The sequence below is a fragment of the Myotis lucifugus genome, unplaced genomic scaffold, assembly GCF_000147115.1.
Source record: "Myotis lucifugus unplaced genomic scaffold, Myoluc2.0 scaffold_13, whole genome shotgun sequence".
Lineage (NCBI taxonomy): Eukaryota > Metazoa > Chordata > Mammalia > Chiroptera > Vespertilionidae > Myotis > Myotis lucifugus.
In genome coordinates, this window is record NW_005871061.1 from 5,990,673 (window position 1) to 6,000,346 (window position 9,674).

A 9,674-nucleotide genomic window follows, 5' to 3' on the forward strand; every position below is an offset into this window, starting at 1 on the left:
TGTCCTCTTTTATTAGTTATTAACTATTTGATGGAAAAGACCTTTTTTATGTCAAAAATATAAAAAACACTCCAGAGTGTTAATAAGTGTTTTGGGAGTAAAGTAAGAATATCCCATAGAAGTGACCACCTAATATGACATCATTTGACCTAAGGAAGGACATAAAACCTAAGGGGAGTCCTAGCTGGTTTGGCTCAGTGGATAGAGCATCGGCCTGTGGACTGAAAGGTCCCAGGTTTGGTTCTAGTCAAGGGCATATGCCTGAGTTGCGGGCTCGATCCCCAGTGGGGGATGTGCAGGAGGCGGCTGATCAATGATTCTCTCTCATCATTGATGTTTCTATCTCTCTCTCCCTCTCCTTTCCTCTCTGAAATCAATAAAAATATATTAAAACAATTAAAACCTAAGGAGAATTCTATGTATTGTCACACAGGATAAAGAGTCCAAATTTGACTCTATCATTTATTACTTGAGTGATTTTTTACAAATTAGCTAGTTTCTCTGTACCTGAATTGGCTATTCTATAAAACGAGTTAGTGATCATATCTGTTTACTTACTTACTTATTTATTTATTTTAATTTATCTTTATTGTTGGAAGTATTACAGATGTCCCCTTTTTTCCCCCATTAACCTGCTCCACCTGGCACCTGCACCCCCCCTGCCCCCAAGGCCTTCACTGCACTATTGTCTGTGTTCGTGTGTTATGCATATATGTGTATAAATTCTTTGGTTAATCTCTGCTCCTTCCCTTTCCCTCAGATTCGTCAGTCTCTTCATGCCTCTATGTCTGTGGATCTATTTTGTTAATCAGTTTATTTTGTTCATTAGATTCCACATATGAGTGAAATCATGTGATACTTGTCTTTGTCTGACTGGTTTATTTTTTTAATTAAAAAATATTTTCTTTATTGATTAAGGTATTACATATTTGTCCTTATGACTGGTTTATTTTGCTTAGCATAATACTCTCCATGTCTCTCCATGCTATCTCAAAGGGTAAGAGATACTGCTACTTTTTAAAAAATGTTTTTGTTGATATAAGAGAGAGGAAGGGAAAGGGAGAGAGAGATAGTAACATCAGTGATAAGAGGGAATCATTGTTGGTTGCCTCCTGCACGCCCCCAGGCATGTGTCTTGACAGGTAATTGAACTTGTGACCTCCTGGTTCACAGGCCGATGCTCAACCATTGAGCCACACCAGGTGGGTGAGATCCTTTTTTTATAGCTGCATAGTATTCCATTGTGTAAATGTACCATGGCTTTTTTTATCCATTCATCTACTGATGGGCACTTGGGCTGTTTCCAGATCTTAGCTATTGTAAAAAGTGCTGCTATGAACATAGGGGTGCATATATTCTTTCTGATTGGTGTTTCAGGTTTCTTAAGATATATTACTAGAAGTGGGATCACTGGCAATTCGATTTTTTATTTTTGGAGGAAACTCCATACTGTTTTCCATGGTGACTGAACCAGTCTGCATTCTCATCAATAGTGTAGAGTTGTTATAGGCAATGAGAGAGATGATTGTTAAGAAACTACTTGGTAAACTACATTTCTAGACAAATATTTGCTGTGGTAGTAATGGTGATTTATGCCTTGCTTGCAATGGAAGTGATGTTTCTGTTAGATTTTGTTGACTACTTTCCATGTTAGGTGTTGTTCCACTATAAACCACCCCCAAACTTAGTGATTTAAAGCAACAGCAATTTTATATATATATTATGAATCTGTTACTTGGGCAGGGTTTGATGAGAACAGCTCATCTGTGCTACGTGGTATTCAGCTTGGGGAGGTTTGAAGGCTATTGGCTGGAATCATCTGAAGGCTCACTCATGTGTCAGGTAGTTGATGCTGGGCTGGGCTGCAGGTCAGGTCTTTACATGGGACTGTCAACTGAAACAACTACTTGATATGGTGATTAGGCTCTAAAGATGTACAGAGAGAGAGAGAGAGAGAGAGGGAGACCGACCACCAGGCAGAAGCTGTATTTACTTCTTATGGTACAACTTCCAAATCATGTAGCATCATTGCTACTATATTCTACTCAACAAAATGAGTCATTAAGGCTCACTCATATTCAAAGGAAGGACTAGATTCCACATTTTATGGGAGGAACATTAAATAATATGTAAATAACCACAGATATTACCACCACCACCACTACTATCTGTTTTTTTTAGTATTTAGTGCATGCCATATATAATACTGCATTATATCATGTAATCCTCACCAAATATCTATGATCAACACCATTTTCCCCATTTTAAGATGACAAAAATAATGCTCAGATGTTAAATAGCTTGCCTAGTGTTACAAAGGAGAGGATCTAAGACTAAAAGTCATGACATTAAGCAATGCAAATACTATTTCCATTTGTCATTATACTTGTATAGGAATGCTTTTTTGTGGAATAGTGTCTGACTGCTAAGTAATGAATCAGAGGTTGACACCTTTAAATAGATGTTGTATTAAAATGATAAAAACATACAAGTACTCTCTGAAATGAGTGCCTAGCTAGTCAATAGATAATGATTTAAACTATTATTATCAGTACTAGTGGCCTAGTGCACTAATTCATGCATGGGTGGGGTCTCTTGGGGTGGCCTGCGAGGATCGGGCCCCAGCTTGTGCCCCAGGCTTGCAGCCCCAGCTCACACCCTTAGCCTCGCAGCCCTGCCTGCCCACCTGGCACCCCGCTGTGGCCTGGTGCAGCCCCCTCACCTGCTCCACCATCCCGCTTGCAGGACGATCGATTGGGGCCAGGCCACCTGCCTGGCTCCCTCAGGTTTTTCCCCCAAAGTTTCTGACATTATTTCTTCAAATAGGTTTTCTAATCCTTGTTCCTCTTCTTGTCGTTCTGGCACTGCTATTATTCATATGTTGCTTTGTTTCATGTTGTCCCAAAGTTCCCTTAGGCTTTCCTCTTGTCTTAATTTTTTTCTCCACTTGCAGTTTAGTTTGGGTGTGTTTTTCTGCCCTGTGCTGTAATTAGCTAATTCAGTCTTCCTCTTCTCCAAGTCTACTGTTGAAACTTTCCATAGTGTTTTTTATTGTAGCTATATCACTCTTTTTTTCCTCTTGATTCTTACGTAAGTTGTTTTTTTTTCATCCATCTGGTTTATGAACTATATGACCCTTATTCTGAATTCTTTTTCTGATATATTGCATGCCTCCATTTCACTTAGCTCCTTTTCTGGCGATTCTTCCTTTTCTTTCCTTTGGGGCCTTCTTAGTTTCCCCATTTTTGCTCTCACCAAAGGATATAGGTGTTGAGTCGTGCAGGGACTGCTCTTCGGGTGGCAGTGGCTACTCGGGCAGCTATTGCTCCTTGGACAGTTGTGGCAGCGGTTGCACATCAGTTGGCGGCAGCTCCTCAGGTGGGCGCTGCTCATTGGGCTGCTCACAGCAGTGGTGGCTCCTCTGGCTGGCAGGGGCAGGCTGCTTGCGAGGTTGCTGCTCCTGTACAGGGGCGGGCTGCTCATGAGGCTGCTGCTCCTTGGACGGGAGCAGGCTGCATGTGGCTGCTGCTCATGGGGCTTCTGCTCCTTAGAAGGGGAAGGGCTGCTCATGCAGCTGCTGCTCTTCAGATGGGGGTGAGCCACTTGCAGCTGCTGCTCCTCGGATGGGGGCAGGCCACTGGTGGCTCCTGCTCCCTGGAAGAGGGTGGGCTGCCCTAGTGATTTGTCAGTATGCTTTTAATAATCAGCTCTCACATATCAATGTCGAACTATAATGTTGTATACCTAGAGACTTAAAATAGTAATTAAAAGTAATAATCACCTCTCAAGAACTTACAAGATACTTAGTGTCAGAGTAGATACCCAACAACTAGCTAACTCTGTCACGAATCAGGAAACCTAGGGAGCTTATGGTTTAAAGATACAGAAAATATTGAAGTTAGTGACTCATAAGCTTCCTGGTCATTTGATGAGTTCTGTGCTTCAGCAACTACAGCAGGAGGAATCCTGCACAAGATGATAGCTAGATTCATTGACTGCAGTGAGTGTGATGTTTTATTTCTATGACCATTTGTAAGGAATGCTTTGTGATTACAGTAGTCCTTACCAGTGCCATCTAACTTATAAACTTTGTCCTGTCTTGATTATGGTGTTAACAGGTTGCACATTTCTTTGTTGGTTTTGGAAAGTCCTAACATATTGCTCCTGCATGAATTGCCTAGATTGACAGTAGGGATGCCTTTAATTTAACTAAATAAGTGCAAGGCCCTCTGCTTTTCTTGGCTCTTTCAGCATAGCCTCATAGAGGGTGGTAATTATATGTGGGAGTCAAACAGCTGTATATGGTCGTCCTCCAGTGTGGATTGGATTTGGAAGGAGAAAGAGAGGCACACATTTGTAAGGATGTTGTCTATGATACATTGTGTCAAATGAAATTGCTGAAATGAGATCGAGAGCATCATTAGTGAGCCATGCCTTTTGGGACATTCAGATTAAAAAATGCAAAAAATGCAAAAGAAAAAGATGGTTGTACACATAGTTATGTATGCAGCTATATTCACATCCTTGCTTTGCTCACTTAGATTTAACAATATTGTTGCTGCAAGGATGTTACCTTTAAAAAATCCATATATTAAAAGAAGTGAAATATTTAATCTACCATCCGTATATCAATCTTTTAGTTTTGTTTTTGTTTATGGTGAAGTTCAAGTGAAGCAAAGTAAAATCCTTTTATACATGAGCTAAACATTTTTGGTCCAACTAGTAAAGAGTTCGTCTTACTACAAGGTTTGTCCCAATTTGGCAAAAACAAAACAAACACATAAAACCCTAGAAGAAAAGCTTTGAGGAGCAGAAAATCAATATTCGTAAACTGAATTTAAGATGTAGTGTTTCTCTGTCAGTTCTTCCTCTAGCTCAAAACTTTGTTGAAAAAGGAAAGTTTAATACGAAGTAAACACACAGGATAAATCTATTGTAGGCCAATGCAGCTTGCTGTTCTTTTTTTGCCTGCTAAGCATAAAGCACCGTGTATCTGTCAAGTGAAGTCTGAAACAGGCAGTTATCCATGAGAATGACACATGTTTCTACTCCACTGAGGCAGATATTTGATGAACATATGGGCTTTTGATGAACACATAATTATCTTATAAACATTTGTTTTATGATGTTTTCAACAAAAATACTACTTCTAAAGAGAGCAAGAGAAGTGCATTTGGTGGTTCATCACTTTAAGTATATTATTTCGTGCCAAGATTAAAGAGGCAAAAGTTGATGCTGTACCTCTCTGCCAAGCCATAACTTTATTTCAAGATGAGTCCTATTTTGATAGATCTTCCAAGAGCTGTATTCCATTTTTCACTGTACCCATATAACCCATATAACTCAAGATATCTGTGCACTGAAGTTTCAGAAGTCAGAGCCTGAGAATCCAGGTTGCACGTTTAATATAATGGAAAATTTTAGATGGAATTAAAAATCAAGCAGATCTTAAATTTTCTCAAGATATTTGAGCATAGTAAGTGAAAAATGGGGCGAAGATGGGATGTTTAGTAGTATATACTCTCTGCACAAAATCAGCCAAGGTGTGTATCATCATTAAATGTTTCATTTCACAAAATGGCTATGCTCAAAAATGTATATTATTTTGATTGATTCAGAACTATCTGAAGAATTCATGAGATTGACATTGACATTATACTTCTCTCACATGTGATTATTTCTATACAAATATTTTGTTAATGCCTATATCTATATATACTCCAGCTAAAAGAGAAGATATGCTTTTATGTGCCAGGGTAGTAGATTTGGATGTACATTTTGGAGAGAGGTTGGATATATGGAATGTTATTCTAAGCTATATGTTTATAGTCCAAATCTAAGCATTCCAATGGGTATCTCTCATTGCCCCAAAAGAGTTTTAAAGTAATTATTGTGTGATATTTAACTAAGAATAATATGCTATCTGAATAACTTGGCCTCAAGTATATATTCTCCTCTCAGTTCTTTTGAAAATGGAAGAAAATGCATCCAGCTCACAAATATTTTTGTTAGTCTAACATGTGCCACTTTTACACAGCTCCACACACTGAATTACAATGATTGTCTACCAATATTTTCCCCGACTCTAGAATATGTACTTTAGGAGAAGAGTGATTGTGCATTAATAATTTCCATAATCTCCTTACTCAGCACAGTGTAGTGAATATGTGAGTGAGAATGTAAGTAAAGGCATAAGCACCTGAGTGAAAAATCTAGTCAGCAATGTATGAATGGGTATAGCGCAGTCAAGAAAGTAAATATTTCCAACTTGGAGAAGTAGTATGAATACCAGGAAAGACATTGAGAATGAGGTGGCACTTGAGCTGGACCTTAAAGGATAGATAGAAGGCCATCAGATATGGTTACTAGTCCTTGGTTACGTTAGAAAACAGGTTCAGTGATATGTTGAGGGCAAACAGTAGATTACAAGAGGCTGAAAATGGGTGCGTATGAAAAAACAGATATAATCTCTCCTTTTAAATAATTTTTGGAGTATTAGGTATCTAGAGGATCCTGATCTAACTTTAAATCCTGGCTTTGCTCTTTACAAGCTGTGTGAGTGTAAGCAAGCTACTGAATGTTTTGATGCTCCAGCTTTCTTGTCTTCTGAAACGAGGATTATGACAGTAACTGTTTTTGGTGAGGACTGAATGAGAAACTCTATGCAGGCTAGTATGGCATTTAGTGTAAGTGCCCAATGAATGGTAAAATAAAACATGAAACAAAGGAGGGAAAGGACAGTAGCAGGAGGGAATAGCAAGATTGAAAAAGGAAATTTCTTTTTCATCAAGAATTTTGATATCTCAGGTGAGTAAAGGCAAATTTCTCATAGTAAAGTCTTACAAAATATCCCATGATATTTCCTCAATCAAGAGATTTGGCAATCATCAACAAATCAACAAACAACAAGTGCTGGAGAGGATGCGGAGACAAGGGAACACTCGTGCACTGCTGGTGGGAATGCAGACTGGTGCAGCTACTATAGAAGACAGTATGGAGTTTCCTCAAAAAGTTAAAAATGGAACTCCCATTTGACCCAGTGATTCCACTTCTAGGAATATATCCTAAGAAACCAGAAACACCAATCAGAAAGGACATATGCATCCCTATGTTCATAGCAGCACAATTTACCATAGCTAAGATTTGGAAACAGCCTAAGTGCCCATCAGCAGATGAATGGATTAGAAAACTGTGGTACATCTACACAATGGAATACTATGCTGCTGTAAAAAAGAAGGAACTCTTACCATTTGCAACAGCATGGATGGAACTGGAGAGCATTATGCTAAGTGAAATAAGCCAGGCAGTGAAAGAAAAATTCCACATGATCTCACTCATTTATGGATAATAAAGACCATTATAAACTGATGAACAAAAATAGATACAGAGGCAGAGCAGCATCGAACAGACTGTCAAACTACAGTGGGAAGGCCGGGGAGGGTTGCAGGGTGGGGCGGGGTGGGGGGGCGGGGGAAGAGATCAACTGAAGAACTTGTATACATGCATATAAGCATAACCAATGGACACAAGACACTGGGGGGTAGGGGAGGCCGGGGGAATGTCAGGGGGGGGGCAAAAAAAGGAGACATATGTAATACTATTTGTAATACTTTAAGCAATAAAACAAAATTAAAAAAAAAAAACCTCAAAGAGGCCATTAAAAAAAAAGAGATGTGGCAACCAAAGAAATGATTTTGACTTTGGTGTTCCTGCTATTCTTGCCTGCCTACCTTTTTCAGTGCCTTATATGGCTGAGCTATACCTCCTGTGAATCTTTTTTCTTTTTTAACTAAAATGGTTTTTAATGGGAACCAGATATATGGTTACAATTACATAGTCTGACACAAAAAACCCATGGGTGGGTCAGGAGTTGGAAAGTTACAAAACAACGAGGGTCACACTGGGTATAGAAGAAAAGCTGTTCCAGAACTTCAGGAGGCGGGCTAATATGGCCTCTCCCTGCGATCCTGTCTGTGGTCACCCCTGGAGTCCATCTTGCCAGGGCCAAAGCCACCTCTGTCCCTACCACCCCAGCCCCATCAGAAGCCCCCATGGTCCCCACCTTGGCCTCGGTAGCCGTCCTAATCATAGCCTCCTCTGCCTCCATGATGATCATCTCCATAGCTACCCCCCATATGAGAGCCTCCTGGTCCCCCTCCTGGGCCATCTGGTTTAGGGGCCTTACATGGTTGCATTCATTCCTCCAAGAGGAGTCCATGTTCTCGCATGTAGCATTAGGACACTTCCAGTCCCCAGCTCGCTGCTGTCCTCCACTGCCACCACCTCCACTTGGGAATCCTCCTCGGCCACTGCCACTGCTGCCACCACCTCCATAGCTCCACGGCCCATGGGCCCTCCTCGCCTTCAGCCTCCACGACCATTGCCACCACCTCGATTGAAATCTGCACGCCGAGTAGCAAATGAAACCTGGATAGGATTCCCAGGGAATTCTTTACCATCAAACCAGTCAGTAGCTGCTTTAGCAGAAGGTGGGTCATCAAATGATACCGTTGCCTCTCCCTTCAGCTTGCCTGTTTCCCGGTCTGTGTACAGATTAATCATGGGCTGTCCTGTTTTCTTATTTGTCTTAATAATACCAATCTGCTTGAAATAATCAGCCACAGACTCAATTGTAACATTCTCACCCAGGCCTTGCACAAAGATAGTGATGTTGTCTGAATTATCCTGTTCGGAGTCATGACGAGATCCTTGGTCCCGAGGGCCACCAAATTTATTGAAGCCACCACGATCACTTCCGCCCATGCCGCCTCTGCCTCCACGGCCACTTCCATGACCTCTGGGTTCATAGCCACCACTACTGCGGTTGTAACCACCGCCACCACCCCGGCCTCATCCCCCATGGTCCTGCTGGCCTCCTCCGTAGCCACCGCCACCACTACCACTTTGGTCCTGATTGCCATAATCGCCACTCAGGGAAGACTGATTTTGGCCATAGTTACCTCCTCCATCCCTTCCGCCGCCTCCACTGCTACTGTTGTACTGGTTCTGCTGTCCACAGCCTTGAGGATTATAGGAGCTTTGCTGCTCTCCATAGCTAGGCTGCTGTCCACCATAGCCAGACTGCTGACCATAGCCCTCACTCGGAGGCTGCCCATAGTTGCTGCTCTGAGAACTGCTACTGTAACTTCCCGAGGTGCTGCTAGGAGCCGGCTGCTGGCCATAGCCAGGGTAGGACTGCTGCCCATAAGATGACTGAGAACTCTGGCCACTGCCATAGCCACTGGTTGATCCATAAGTCTGAGAGCTGACTGGGTGCCATAGCCTGTGTTCTGGGTCTGTCCATAAGAACCATAGGTGCTCTGGCCATAGCCTGAAGTGCCCCCAGACTGGCTGTAGCCACCGTAACTGCTGTCCATAGGGCTGGCTGCCCTGCTGGGAATAGCCCTGCCCAGGCTGGGTGGGGTAGGCCCCATAGCTTTGGGTTGCTGGCTGGGTATAGTCGTTGGAGGCCATGTCTGCGCACACGCACACAGGCTGACACGCCACAGAACTCCCACACCACAGAGCGCCGACGCCTCGAGGACTCTCCTGTGACTCTTTATACTTCCAGAGCTACCCATGTTTGTTCAGCCTGCTCCTAAAATATACCTGCGATGTGTCCTTAGGATCATGCTATAAGAATTACAAGATGACACAATCATACTACTATCACT

General features: G+C 42.0%; 1 pseudogene across 1 annotated transcript; it reads right to left on the reverse strand.

Moving 5' to 3' along the window:
- Positions 1-7,781: 7,781 nt before the first annotated feature.
- LOC102431216 lies at positions 7,782-9,474 on the reverse strand (annotated as a pseudogene). Its single transcript, XR_001347264.2, has one exon. The product of XR_001347264.2 is annotated as an RNA-binding protein FUS pseudogene (transcript).
- Positions 9,475-9,674: the final 200 nt, after the last annotated feature.